This window comes from Vitis vinifera, chromosome 9 (assembly GCF_030704535.1).
Source record: "Vitis vinifera cultivar Pinot Noir 40024 chromosome 9, ASM3070453v1".
Lineage (NCBI taxonomy): Eukaryota > Viridiplantae > Streptophyta > Magnoliopsida > Vitales > Vitaceae > Vitis > Vitis vinifera.
The window spans coordinates 9,954,946-9,971,350 of NC_081813.1; positions in this window are offsets into that span (position 1 = coordinate 9,954,946).

The window sequence follows — 16,405 nt, forward strand, 5'->3', positions numbered from 1 at the left end:
TTTATAAACTCATTTTCCTTCCAAATCTTAGTATAACCATCTATATTTTCTTTTTATATACATAAATTATATTGAAACTATTACTAATTATTATTATTATTATTTTAATTTATTCCACTACCACCCTTTGCCTCTCACAGTTACATGTCGATTTTTTTTTTTGTTCTATCCTAACACGCCACAGCCTGCATATTATATGTTTCTTTTTCCAGTGCCTTCCTCCACTACACACGCATCCTTTTTTTTTTTTTTTTTTTTGTGGAATTCATTTCATGGCCTCTAATTGTTACTTTCTCTACACTTCCAAAACACGTAAACCCTATATTTCCTAATCTTCATTGTACACACAAAAATTACAAAACCTATTATTATTATTATTATTATTATTATTATTATTATTATTATTTTACAGTTCTAAAAATCACCTGACATAATAAAATCATGTAATCTTCTTCTTATTATTATTTTCCAATCCCTTAAGCTACATAGAATCATATATTTATTTACTCATTTAATTTTTAAAATTTTATTGTTTAGATCTATTCATCTAAAATAATTTCGAATTTCCCTATTTTCATCAATGAAATAACCTATATTCATAATTTCAATATTTTAACCTAATTTTTTTTTAATAAATTAACCTTTGCCTAAATTGAAATCTTCCAAAGAATCATTTTTTTTTATTCATCTAAAAACTTAAGATTTTCCAATTTCCAACAATAAATCAACCCACATTCTTAATTTTCAATATTTTGATCTTAAAAGAAATTTAAATAAACTAACCCTAATCTAAATTGAAAATTTTTAAAGAATATCTTATGTGTTCAAAACTAATTAACGAATATAATATATTAATCCAGGGTTAGAATCTTACCTGGAAAAATCTGAACTTCAAACTATATACCTCCAAACCTTAAGCCCTACGTTCTCCAATTCTCTAATTTTTGGTTAATAGGGTTTTCTGAATAAAGAAAACAAGAGGAAAATCTAATTTATACCTAGGATTATTAATTTTAAAAGGTATTTTACCTTTAATAAGTTTAATTAATTAATTAATTAATTTGTAATTTACTATTTTGCCCCTGAAGTTTATTTTGGGGTGTTACATTGTATCTATACTCTTAACCATAAGCCACTCACTCCATAGGGCATGTCTAATTATTTCTCACATATTTATCCACCTTATATAGTCTTTATAAGCTCATCTCCATCTCATTACCTAGAATATTTTCAAAGATATTCCAAATAAATTTTCTTATTCTATAAGAAATTCTAATATTATAATAGCATATCAAGCAATATTCTTTATAGAAAAAAATCTATACTAATTAAGAATTTAAGATACTTTCAAACAATCTCCACCTTGGATCAAATTCTAGTAAGTCAATCTTCTATCTTTCCATGATACACTCATTTTCTATCACATATCGATAAGAGAGTAATCGAACTCCCCCTTCAATTAAAATTCTTTTTTTCATCATCTTGTGTGTTTTGTTCTCTTTGGTTCTTCTAGAAATCTTCGTCCTCAACTCTGATACCAATTTGTTGTTCTAATAAAGACTCCAATATAAATAATGTTAGTTTAATAGCACAAAGATAAAACAATCCACACAAAGATATAAGAGGTTTTAACATAGTTTGGTCAATCATGCCTACATCCATAGATGAAAAAGAATCATTCCACTGTACCATAAAGAATATTACAAAAGACAAAAATAAAAACAATATTGGGTTCTCAAAACATTTCCATGTTTCCCCACTCCTTGTATCTACATCTTAAACCACAAGCCCCTCACTCCATCACTTGTCTCTTGTTCTTCCTCACATTTCGATTCACCTTATATAATCTTTACAAACCCATCTCTATTTCATGGCTTTTCCCCCTCATAACCTAAAATATTTGTAGAAATATTCCTAATAACTTACCTTATTCTATATGGAAATCTAATATTACAATAACATATCAACTTAGGTAATATTATATACAATATTCTTTACAAAAAGGAGTATATACTAATTAGAAATTTGAGACAATTTCCAGCATTTTTAGTAGTGATAAGTTTGTTTTTTGAGTTCCAAATTATTTTTTTTGAAATTAATAGACTTGTTAATAAATTCAATGCATTAAGAATTTCTTGATTTGGAGCCTTTGTATAAGAAAAAAAAAAACTAAATCATTTTGTCCATAATTTTTTTTGCATTAATTAATTAAGTTATTATTTGAATTTTAAATTGTTTTTTTTTAATTATTAGACTTGTTAAACGTAACACATTAAGTTGTAATTGATTCTGAGTATATTTACCTAGTAAAATGATTTAGGGAATTATAGTTATGTGTAAGAAAGAAATTAGCAAAGTCTTTCAAGATGAGTTTTGTTCTATTGCTTATTAATATTAATTGGATCCTTTTTGAGTTCTATTAATTTTTAGTATTAATTGTATTGATTTGTTGAGTATCAAATTATTTATAAAAATAGTAAATCATGTGTATGAGGTGTTGCTTTATTTATTGGAATCTATTTGTCAAATATACTAAAAAAACAAAAAAATAGGGGAGTTGAAGGAAATTTGAAAAAAAAAACATGTGTAATTATGAGAGGGAGATCGTATTTAAACATTTTTAGTAGTGTCGGTTGGTGGAAAAGAAAAAGATAATGTTCTATCTTACTAATTTTCTTGTTTTTTTTTTTAAATTAACTTTTTATTTCTTCATATTTTCCTTTTGTTTTTAAAAGTAATTGAAAACATCTTTCACTTATTTTCTAAAAACTTTTCATCATTCCAATAATTTCTTTTTAAAAACTATTTTTAAAAAACATGATAAAATTTTTTAATAAATTTTAAAAAACATAAAATTGTTTTTAAATCATAGCATCACTCATACTTTATTATGTTTTCCTTAAAAAGAACAAATTATTAATAATTGTAAAACACGGTTCTAAATTCTGTATATAATTTGATAAGTTCTAAGCCATTATGGAATTTTTTGTAGAAATTGTTGGGAAAGGATGAGATCAAAACAAATTTCAAATCCTAATAATTGTATAGTTTGAAAAGTTCTATGTTATTATGGAAATTTTTGCACAAACGGATTGACAAGGTGAGATCAAAACAAATTTGAAATCCTAAGTTTAGAAATCGACATTGGAAGAATTGACTGATAGAATAAATGTGGACCGACAATATATTAAACATTGTCCAGGATTAAGCTATCTTTTAACATGCAATTTCTGATTTAATCTTGAGTATGGGCCACCTAATGTGTAGAGCCCAATGCCATCACGGCTTTAGATGATGGGTTTAAGGCCCGTGAGGCCCAATAACCAATGGGTATGGTCCCTAAGGTAGGAGGGTATAAAAGGGTTTTGGCTTGTGTCTTTTGTCATTATCACATCCTTTGAAAAGAACTGAACCGCTCTCTCTCCCGCTCCCATTGCCTGAGAGAATCCAGAGGTGGTGCCCTCCATCAGTCTTAGAAGATTCATACCGTCTTCATCAAACACACAAATGGAATCAGGTTGGTACAATTTTAATAGTATTTATGACATAATTTCTTCATGTGATTCAACATATGATCCTGTATGATCATTGAATATATAAAATGAAATCTAACAATTGGTATCAGAGCCTTTGTTGGATCAATGAGAAATAGCATGTTAGGGCAATAAAAATTGTACTGCCTTTGTTTTTCCTTTTGATTGGATTCAGCGTCATTGGAAGTGCGTTTCACGAGCATTTGGAGGCACCAGAGAAGGCGCCAGTGCAGGCGCCACTTAGATGCCATAAAGGCGCTGTTATGCAACGCCCTTTAGGGCGTCTCTCCGACGGCGTTAAGGCGCCAGTCAAGGCGCAATTCAGGCGCCTTTTGGAGGCGCTGTTCACCTGCCTTGGAGGCACGATGTAGGCGCCATTGCAGGCGCACCATTCCAGGGCCTTCAGGCACCATTGAGGCGCGGATCAGGCAGCGCCGTTGCAGGTGCGGTTTAGGGAGGCGGTTTAGGCGCGTTTCAAGCACGCTACTGGCGCGTTTCAGGCGCGCCTTCAAGCGCTGTCTCCGGCGAAGGGTGCCGTTGGGCGCCATTGGGCGCCATTGCAGGCGTTGTGAGGCGCCATCTCCACGCGTCATTAGGGCGCGTTAACGGCGCCACTGCAGCGCTGTTAGGGCGCTTCATCAGCGCCATTGGAGGCGCACTGGAGCGCGGTCGCTGCCGGCGTCACTGACGACGCTGCTTCCGGCGCTGGAGCACCATGGAGGCGCGCTGGCCTTGTGCCGCCGCGACGCCGCTTCTGGCGTCACTGACGATGCCGCTGTGCCGGTGCTGTGGCTGCAAACGACCTTGGGTCGTTTGGGCTGCAGTGAACCAAAAAAAAAAAACGACGTCGTTTGGCGTCAATTTCCTGTGATAAGTGTTGTTGGAGGCCAACGCCATGAATGGCGTTTTTGATTAAAAAAAAAAAAACACTATGTATTTATGCATAAACAATGGTTCTAGTGGATCTCCTTGAACCATTGGACTAAAGCCCATAATTTGCATTTATGCTTTAATTTATATATATAAATGTATATATGGATATGTACATGAGTTTATGCATAAATAATTTTGATTAAATTATTGTTTGTTGTATTTATTTCAAAATAAATAAATTATGTATATTTGTTGCCAAAGTAACGTGTTACATAATTTTATTTGTTTTTGAAATATATAAGCATGGTATTATTGTATAAAATAATCAACCCAAAGGAGGATTATTTTAATATAATAATAAATAAAGTAATCATAAATATATGATATATAATGTTTATCTTGCATTCGATATGTTAGTCCAAAGACAAACATATTGTTTTTTGGTTTTGTTGTCAATATTTATGAATTAATTTTGTATAAGGATACCAATTACAAGTTAATATTTTTTGTTCAAAGACTAAATATTAATGTTTGTGTTAGGTATCTTGCATGATGTTTATTTATTCATGTATGTATGATGCTTATGTGACTGATTGTGAGCTTTATTATTATGAATTCAGCATCTTCTATATCTGCAAATGTTAATAACATTCCTATGCTTAACGACACAAATTTCAAGAAATGGAAAGAGCACGTTATAATTGTGCTCGGGTGCATAGATTTAGACTTTGCATTAAGGGAGGATCGCTCTTCAGATCTTACTAGTGCCAGCACTGCTGAGCAAAGGTCTACTATGGAAAAATGGGAGCGATCCAATCGCATGAGTCTAATGATTATGAAGCACTCAATTCCAGAAGCAATAAGGGGTGCAATACCTGAGAAAACCCAAGCCAAGGCATTCTTGGACCAGATAGCAAATCGATTCGCTGCAAATGAAAAGGTTGAGACAAGCACTATTCTTAGTAAGCTTGTCTCTATGCGGTATAAAGGGAAAGAGAATATCAGGGAGTACATTATGGAAATGTCTAATCTTGTGATGAGACTCAAGGCACTAAAGTTAGAGTTGTCGGAAGACATACTCGTGCACTTGGTCTTGATCTCTCTGCCTACATAATTCAGTCCATTCAAAATCAGTTACAATACACAAAAGGAAAAATGGACTTTGAATGAGCTTATTGCTCAATGTGTGCAAGAGGAAGAGAGATTGAAGCAAGAAAAGATGGAAAGTGCTCACTTGGCTTCCACATCTCAGGGATTTGGTACCAACAAGAAAAGAAAGAGGGACAATAAAGGAAAACAAACTGCAATTTCTGGGACATCAAAGCAAAAGGAGCAAAAGAAACAAGATAAGGAGATCACTTATTTGTTTTGCAAGAAGGCTGGTCATATGAAGAAGACATGTACCAAATACGCTGCTTGGCGTGAAAAGAAAGGTACACTTCTCAACTTTGTTTGTTCAGAAATTAATTTAGCTGTAATGCCTACTGACACTTGGTGGATAGATACGGGTGCAACTACTCACATAAGTGTCACTATGCAGGGTTGCCTAAGGAGTCGAATGCCAACTGATGGTGAAAGATACATCTATGTGGGAAATGGCAACAAGGCTGCAGTCAAGGCTATTGGTCTTTTCAGATTACAGTTAGACTCTGGATGTACATTGGATTTGGAAGAGACTTTTGTAGTACCGTCGTTTAGACGGAATTTAATTTCTGTTTCATGTTTGGACAAATTTGGATATTGTTGTTCATTTGGAAATGGAATGGTTAGTCTTTATCTAAATTCAAATATTATTGGTACAGGTAGTCTAACAGACAAACTATATAAATTCAACATAAAGGCCACTAATGGAAATGAAACCTTGCATTCAAGTAATTATGGCATTAAGCGAAAATTAATGAATGAGAATTCATCAATGTTATGGCACAAGCGTTTGGGTCATATTTCAAATCAACGAATACAAAGACTTGTGTCAGATGGAATTCTTGATCCACTTGATTTCTCAGACTTTCAAATCTGTATAGAGTGCATTAAAGGAAAACAAACAAATATGAAGAAAAAGAATGCCAATAGGTGCAGTGACGTCTTGGAATTGATACATACAGACATTTGTGGTCCATTTCCTACCCCTTCTTGGAATGGACAACAATATTTTATCACTTTCATTGACGATTACTCGCGTTATGGGTATCTTTATTTGATTCATGAAAAGTCTCAGTCATTGGATGTGTTCAAGAATTTCAAAGCTGAAGTTGAGAACCAACTAAGCAAGAAAATAAAGGCCGTCAGATCTGACCGTGGAGGTGAATACTATGGTAGATATGACGGATCAGGTGAACAACGTCCAGGGCCATTCGCCAAATATTTGATGGAGTGTGGTATCTTTCCTCAGTACACCATGCCAGGGACTCCGAGCCAAAATGGTGTAGCAGAGAGGCGAAACCGTACACTTAAGGATATGGTAAGAAGTATGATCAGTCATTCCACCTTACCAGAATCACTTTGGGGCGAAGCCATTAAAACTGCAGTTTATATTTTGAATAGAGTACCGAGCAAAGCAGTAGCCAAAACCCCATATGAGTTATGGACTAGCAAGAAACCTAGTATTAGGCACTTGCATGTTTGGGGTTGTCCAGCTGAAGCTAGGCCTTACAAGCCAAATGAAAAGAAATTGGACTCCAGAACAGTGAGCTGCTACTTTGTAGGGCATTCTGAAAGGTCGAGAGGTTTCAAATTTTATGACCCCTTAACTAAATCCTTCTTTGAAACGGGCAATGCTAAGTTCATTGAGGATGTTGAGTTAAGTGGGAGAGAGCCATTAAGAAAGGTGGTCTTTGAAGAGGAATCTGTTAATATTCCTATTATTACGACTGGACATGGTCATATTATGTTTAATGACACTATTCAGAATGTACAGTCGATAACAGGGATTCAAGACACACCTGAGATTCCTCCTGCTCAAGTTATGGAATCGATTCAAGTTCATCAAGAGGTAACTCAACAACCTCAAGAACCTCAAGTACAAGTGCCACTAAGGAGATCCACTAGAGAAAGGAGAAGTACAATTTCAGATGATTATGTTGTATATCTCCAAGAACATGAGTTTGACATGGGTCTGGAAGACGATCCAATTTCAGTAAGTCAAGTCAAACAAAGTTCTGATTCTGAAAAGTGGATAGAAGCCATGAAGGATGAGATGAAATCAATGAAAGACAATGGTGTTTGGGACCTAGTAGAGTTGCCTAAAGGTGTAAAACCGATTGGTTGTAAATGGATTTTTAAAACCAAGAGGGATTCAAAAGGCAATATTGTTAGGTATAAGGCACGCCTAGTTGCAAAAGGTTTCACTCAAAAGGAAGGCATTGATTATAAGGAGACATTTTCACCAGTTTCATCAAAGGACTCCTTTAAAATCATCATGGCACTTGTAGCTCATTATGATTTAGAGCTACATCAAATGGACGTTAAAACTGCGTTTCTTAATGGCAACATTGATGAGACAATATACATGGTGCAACCGGAGAACTTTGAGTCTGATGATTCAAAGCAACTTGTATGCAGATTAAAAAGGTCCATATATGGTTTAAAGCAAGCATCCCGACAATGGTACCGAAAGTTTGATCAGGTGATTACTTCATTTGGTTTTAAGGAGAACACCGTTGATCAATGCATATACCTCAAGTTCAGTGGGAGCAAATTCATTATCTTGGTGTTATATGTTGATGATATTCTACTTGCAAGCAGTGATGTGGGACTTTTGCATGAAACCAAGCGATTTTTGTCTAGCAAATTTGACATGAAAGATCTTGGTAATGCATCTTTTGTGCTGGGTATACAGATCCATAGGGATCGTTCAAGAGGTATACTTGGGTTATCACAAAAGGCCTACATCGATAAGGTGTTGAGTAGATTTGGCATGAGCAATTGTGCACCAGGAGACACGCCTGTAGCAAAAGGCGATAAGTTTAGTTTGCACCAATGTCCCAAAAATGAACTTGAGAAGAAAGATATGGAGAGATTTCCCTATGCCTCGGCAATAGGAAGTCTCATGTATGCACAAGTTTGTACGCGTCCGGATATTGCGTACATTGTTGGAATGTTAGGCAGATATTTAAGTAACCCAGGTATGGATCATTGGAAAAAGGCAAAACAGGTTATGCGGTATTTACAAAGAACTAAAGATTACATGCTCACATACCGTAGATCAAGTCACTTAGAGATCGTGGGATATTCGGACTCCGATTTCGCAGGATGTCTTGACAGTAGGAGATCCACTTCAGGCTACATCTTCATGTTAGCTGGAGGAGCAGTTTCATGGAAAAGTGTTAAACAAAAACTTATTGCTTCTTCCACCATGGAGGCAGAATTCATAGCCTGCTACGAAGCATCAAACCATGGGATATGGCTGCGGAATTTTGTCACTCAGTTACGAATAGTTGATGGGATTGAGAAACCATTGAGAATCAACTGTGATAATAAGGCCGCAGAATTATATTCTAAGAACAACCGAAGTTCGTCAAAGTCCAAACACATTGACATCAAGTTCTTGGTTGTGAAAGAGAGAGTTCAGAGTCTTCAAGTATTGATTGAACACATAAGTACAAACTCCATGATTGCGGATCCGCTCACTAAGGGTTTGCCACCCAAAGTATATCATGAGCACGTCACACATATGGGTGTTGTACACATTGATGATGTGTCAGAATAGTGGGAGTTTGTATTTAGATTTTGTGTTTATTCTCTTGATGTGATATTATGTTGTGTTATCTGTACAGACCTTGATTTTAAAGACTATTGTATTTGAACGCTCTGAATTGAAATGATGACTTTCAGAAGCAGTTTAGCATCAAGTGTTGAAAGTGTTATTTGACAATCTTTTAGTCATAAAATAGGACCAATTGGAAATAGACATATTAAAGATCATATTTTATGTAATTTCCATGCTACACATCCATACTTGATCCATGTTACTAATTTTGTTAATGTTGTGATTGATGATAGGTCAAGTTATAATTATGATTAACGAAGGCCGCTTTAATCCTATGTTAGCATAATTAGTAGACCGGATTGTTTAAGGATATTTTGAATAAGATAGCAAAGATGAGCTCAATAAAGTACTATCATGAACATTGTTTGTAATATATATGTGGTCCAAGTGGGAGATTGATAGAATAAATGTGGACCGACAATATATTAAACATTGTCCAGGATTAAGCTATCTTTTAACATGCAATTTCTGATTTAATCTTGAGTATGGGCCACCTAATGTGTAGAGCCCAATGCCATCACGGGCTTTAGATGATGGGTCTAAGGCCCGTGAGGCCCAATAACCAATGGGTATGGTCCCTAAGGCAGGAGGGTATAAAAGGGTTTTGGCTTGTGTCTTTTGTCATTATCACATCCTTTGAAAAGAACTGAACCGCTCTCTCTCCCGCTCCCATTGCCTGAGAGAATCCAGAGGTGGTGCCCTCCATCAGTCTTAGAAGATTCATACCGTCTTCATCAAACACACAAATGGAATCAGGTTGGTACAATTTTAATAGTATTTATGACATAATTTCTTCATGTGATTCAACATATGATCCTGTATGATCATTGAATATATAAAATGAAATCTAACATTGACTTTCTTGGCAAGCTTGGCAATTCTCCTTTCGGTCTTTTAGAAGTTCTGGCCAATCTAAACTTGCCTTTATATTTACATTTTTTCTTTCTTTTTGGGACAAAGTGCATAACAGTAAAAGGGAAATAGCAAAGCATTAAATTCCTTCTAAAGTTCTGATATATTTCAAAGAAATGTTTAATGTAGAAAGCAGTCAAAAGCAATTTCTATGGAATGAAAAATATACTTCTCATGTTCAAATTTTTAGCTTAATTTTCCAAACACTCAATTGCAATGTTCAATTCTGCATTTATTTTTTAAAAGAATTTTATAATATTACAGGGAGTTGGTTTGGATCGACTTTTGAGAATTAAAAGCTCTTTTTTAAGTTCAATCAAAACTCTTATACATATTTAGCAAATTTTATATATGTTTGGTTTGTGTAAAATGTTATTTCATATTTGATAAAACTTTTATAATATTGATATTGACATTTAAAACTTGTGATTTTAGTTTCAATTTCAACTTTAACTAAGAATAAAAACGGAAAGTTATCCCAAACATACCAGACATCGATCTACTTGCTCCATAACATCACATTGAAATTCATATTGTCAATTAAAGAACCTAATAAAGTAATTAGTAGTTAGAGTTTAAGAGAAAATAACAAATAAAAACTACTCCTTGATTAATTTTCTAACAACTCTAGGTTGGTTGTTTTCAACCTTTTAAACCCTTGCATTCTTTTCTAATATTATTTGATCAACTTGATGGCTCAAGCAAAGGACCGTAAAATTATGTTCGGCTCTTGGAAAGTATTAAGAAAGGAAAAAAAAAATTAAGAAAAATGGTTTTCTCATGTTTAGTTTCATTATGAAAAATACAAAAGAAAATCAAATATCATTAAAATTAATTAGAAATTTATGCATTTTAAAATTATTTAATTTTAATATATTGAAGAAAAATAAGTTAAATGAGTTTTAGAGAAGCAAATAAATATAATTTTTTATTTTTTATTTTTTTATTTTTTTTCTTCAATTTTTATTTCCTTCCATTTTTCCTAAAATTTTATGGGAACCAAACATAGTTTAAAACTAATTAAAGAAGGGAAAAAGAAAGCAAAGATGATTACTTCAGCGTATCCAGGAAATGAAGAAACATATAAAATGAGACATACATGGAAACATGGAAAGTAATTTTGAGTTTTGGGAAGTTTTCAAAACTTATATTTAATTTGGTTTTCAAATATAAATTAAAATATTTTTTAAATTAGGAATGTTGGTCGTACCACCACTTTTATCACCTTGGATTTTTATCATTTTTCTAAGTAACAAATGGTAATTGGATGCAAACAAACTTTTGGATTTAATGAATTGGGTAAACTTAAACTTCAAAATCAATTCAAATAATTTAAGTAGTTAATTTAACTTCTATGTATAAGTAATTCAATCCTACAAGATTTAAGTACAACGACTATTAAGGAAGTATGTGAGATATTTCAAAATACACTTAAAAGAGTTGATAAGGTAAGAAAAGTTTCTCTTCAAACACTTTGAGAAAAATTTGAAAGTTTGAATATGAAATACTCGGAATTAATCTTCAATTATTTTTCAAGTTATTAGGAATTTTGAATTATTAAAAAAGAAATGGTGAAAGTTTGAATAAATTATTTTGTAGTCATTGAAGAGTGTAAAGATTTAAGTTATGATTGGTTCCTAGAAAATTTGAAGGAAATTGTAAAGGAAACAAAAAATAGAGGAAAAATAGAATGAAAAGAAAATTGAAGGAAAATAAAAAATATATTTAAAGTTAATAAATTATTTTGATATACTCATTGAAACCATTTTTTTTTCTTTTATAAAAAGATTAAAAAGTTTGAAAATGCATATATTTTTAACTAATTTTAAGTATATTTAATTTTATTTTGTATGATCCCTATTAAACCAAACATAAGAAAATTATTTTCTTTAGTATTCTTTTTCATTTTTTAATCATTTTTAGGAACCAAACATATAATTAAATCCTATGATCATTGATAAACTTATAGGATCATTTTAAGCCCGTAAAAGAAATTAAAAAGGCAAAACCCTAAAAAAGAATATTGTGAGGCAAGGATGTTTTGTTGATATTGATGCAAGTGTTCACACTTTTTGCATATATTTTTTTATTGCACCATAAAAACAAATTATTTTGACATACTCATTAAAACTCATTTCATTTTTTTTTCTTTTTTATATGAAGATTAAATTTTTTTTAAAATGCATACATTTTTAACTATTTTTAAAGATGTTTGTTTTCCTTTGTATGATCCCCACTAAATCAAATATAAGAAAATTGTTTTCTTCATTTCCTTATTAATTTTCAAGAACCAAATATATAATTAAATCCTATGATCATCAATGATCAACTTGTGGCATCATTACTAGCCCATAAAAAATGAAATTAAAAAGGAGAAACCCAAAAAAAAAAATTAAAAAATAAAAACATTGTGAGGCAAAGATGTTTTTTTCTCAATGTTGCGGTAACTCTTCCCACCATTGCATATGTTTTTTATTGCACCTTGAGAACGATGTGCTTCTTAGGTTGGGCACGATAAATTACCCCAATTTTAAAAATTTTTAAGTTAACATTCTTTGTGTAAGCCTTGTTTTGCTACATTTTGAAGAACGAAAAGAGGATCTATTGAATTCATGGATTGTATTAGCTTGATTGTATCTTGATGTTTAGTTTATTGAAGGAATAAAATTTTTCCTTGAGTTGAGGGCATGACAATGATTATATGATCTAGTTTAATTTGTTTACTTCACCGTTTTATACTCTTGGATGTTGATTTACTTAGGTTGAAGCCTTAGGAATTATTGTAATCAATTTTTGAAGTTAATTTCTACTTAAGACTCAAATCACACATTGCACGCATGTCCTCATGGTATCTTGTTTGAGAATTGTCCCATAAGAAAAACTTATATGAGATTGAAAAAGGAAGTTACCTATGAAAAAGGTCAATAAGCTAGAGGAATTTTAAAAATGAATAAAGAAAAAGGAAAAGAGAGTGCAATGGTTAATAAATAGCTTGAACATATGTCCTAAGGGGGTAATAGCATTCTTGTCTTCAACCTTAGTACGCAAAACCACTTGGTTAGAAGCCACCAACTGTTCTCGAGGAAATTATATATCACTTATAAAGGAAAAAAAAAAAAAAGAATTTAGATCTTTTTGTAAAGAGCTTGGGGTGACACCTTGAAGGGTAAGTGGCTTTCTATTGTGACAATCTAACTAGCATATTTGGGAATTACAAGTTGACCCCCTTTTGAGCAAAATAGAAAGAGATTTCCTTAGTTGAAAAAACAAAACAAAACAAACCTAAAAATTTGAATATGAATATTGACGAAAATAAAAAATAAAAATAAATGATAAAAAAAGAAAAATAACGGGGAAAAAAATAAAGGTACTCTTTTAAGAAACCAGAATATAAATTTATCTTCGATTAAGGAAGGAAAACTCTTGAAATGGCCACTATCTGGAGATGTTATAAGTTTCATTTGATTTATCTATGGAATGTTGGAAGTCCATTATGAATCCAAATATTAAACATGAATCTCATGTTAAATCATATAAAGAAATTATGCCTGACATTTTATAGAATGGGAACTAACCTGAATCCATTATGGGTGTTGAAGAAGTATGGTTCTTCTAAGACGATAAAGGAGGAAACCACCTTTCAGTATTCTCTCTAGTGATGGGAGGTAGGAGAGTGAGAGTTCTGTCTTTTCAAAAAAGAAATTGAATTGACACAAAACCTGATGAAATCCTTAAATATTAATTTCGTCTATGCCTTAGGGACCATACCCTTTGGAATGTTGGGCCACATGTGTCTTAGGCCCATCATTTGAGACACATATGGCATTGAGCTCTACACATAAGGTGGCCCATAATTAATGAACATAAATTGAAATATATATAGATAGCTTAATCATAAACTATGGTTAATATGTGTGAGTCCATAGTTATTCTAACAATCTCCCTCTTGGACCACATATATCACCGAACAATGTTCATGATAATACTTTATTGAGCTCATCTTTGCTATCCTATCCAAATATTCTTAAACAATCTTGTCTACTAATTATGCTAACATAGGATTAAAGCAGCCTTCATTAATCATAATTATAACTAGGCTCATCAATGATCACAACATTAACAAAATTAGCAACATGGATCAAGTATGGATGTGTAGCATGGAAATGGCATAAAATGTGATCTTTAATATGTCTATTTCCAATTGGTCCTACTTTATGACAAAAAATAGTTAAATTCCACTTTCAACACTTGATGCTAAACTGCTTCTGAAAGTCATCATTTCAATTCAGAGTATTCAATCACAATAGTCTTTAAAACTAAAGTCTGTACAGATAACACAAAACATAATAAAACATCAAGAAAACAAAGGTAAAACCTAAATACAAACTCCCACTATACTAGCACATCATTAATATGTATAACACCCATATGTGTGACATGCTCATGATATACTTTGGGTGGCAAACCCTTAGTGAGAAGATCCGTAATCATGGAGTTTGTACTTATATGTTCGATTGATACTTGAAAACTCTAAACTCTTTCTTTCATAACCAAGAACTTGATGTCAATGTGTTTGGACTTTGACAAACTTTGATTGTTCTTAGAATATAATTCTGCGGACTTATTATCACAATTGATTCTCAATGGTTTCTCAATCCCATCAACAATTCGCAACTCTGTGATAAAATTCTGCAGCCATATCCCATGGTTTGATGCCTCGTAGCAGGTTATGAATTCTGCCTCCATAGTGGAAGAAGCAATAAGTGTTTATTTAACACTTTTCCATGAAACTGCTCCTCCAGCCAACATGAAGATGTAGCCTGAAGTGGATCTTCTACTGTCAAGACATCCCGTGAAATTGGAGTTCGAATATCCCACGATCTCTAAATGATTGGATCTTCGATATGTGAGCATATAATCTTTAGTTCTTTGTAAATACCGTATAACCCATTTGCCTTTTTCCAGTGATCCATACCTGGGTTACTCAAATATTTGCCCAACATTCCAACAATGTATGCAATATTCAAATCCGTACAAACTTGTGCATACATGAGACTTCCTACTGCCGAGGCATTGAGAAACCTTTCCATATCCTTTCTCTCAAGTTCATTTTTCGGACATTGGTGCAAACTAAATTTATTGCCTTTTTCCAGAGGTATGTCCCCTAGTGCATAATTGCTCATGCCAAACCTACTTAGCATCTTATTGATGCAGGACTTTTGTGATATCCCAAGTATACCTCTTGAACGATCCCTATAGATTTTTATACCAACACAAAAGATGCATTACCAAGATCTTTCATGTCAAATTTATTGGATAAAAATCGCTTGGTTTCATGCAAAAGTTCCACATCACTACTTGCAAGTAGAATATCATCTACATATAGCACCAAGATAATGAATTTGCTCCCATTGAACTTGAGATATATGCATTGATCAATGGTGTTCTGCTTAAAACCAAATGAAGTAATCACCTGATTAAACTTTCGGTACCATTGTCGAGATGCTTGCTTTAAACCATATATGGACCTTTTTGAGTGAAACCTTTTGCGACTAGGCATGTCTTATACCTAACAATGTTGCCTTTTGAATCCTGCTTGGTCTTAAAAATCCATTTGCATCCAATCGATTTTACACCTTTAGGCAACTCTACTAGGTCCCAAACACTATTGTCTTTCATTGATTTCATCTCATCCTTCATGGCTTCTATCCACTTTTTAGAGTCAGAACTTTGTTTGACTTGACAAATTGAAATTGGATCATCTTCCAGACCCATGACAAACTCATGTTCCTGGAGATATACAACATAATCATTTTAAATTGTACTTATCCTTTCTCTAGTGGATCTCCTCAGTGGCACTTGTACTTGAGGTTCTCGAGGTTTTTGAGTTACCCCTTCATGAACTTGAATTGGTTCCACAACTTGAGTAGGAGAAATTTCAGGTGTGTCTACAATCTCTGTTATTGGTTGTACATTTTGGATAGTGTCATCAAATATAATACGACCATGTCCAGTTGCAATGACAGGAATACTAAATATTTCTCTTCAAAGACCACATTTCTTAATGGCTCTCTCCCACTTAACTCAACATCCTCAATGAACTTAGCATTGCTTGTTTCAAAGAAGGACCTAGTTGAGGGATCATAAAACTTGAAACCTCTTAACCTTTCAGAGTACCTTACAAAGTAGCAGCTCACAGTTTTGGAGTCCAATTTTTTCTCATTTAGCTTGTAAGGCCTAGCTTCAGATGGACAACCTCAGACATGCAAATGCCTAATACTAGGTTTCTTGCTAGTCCATAACTTATATGGGGTTTTGG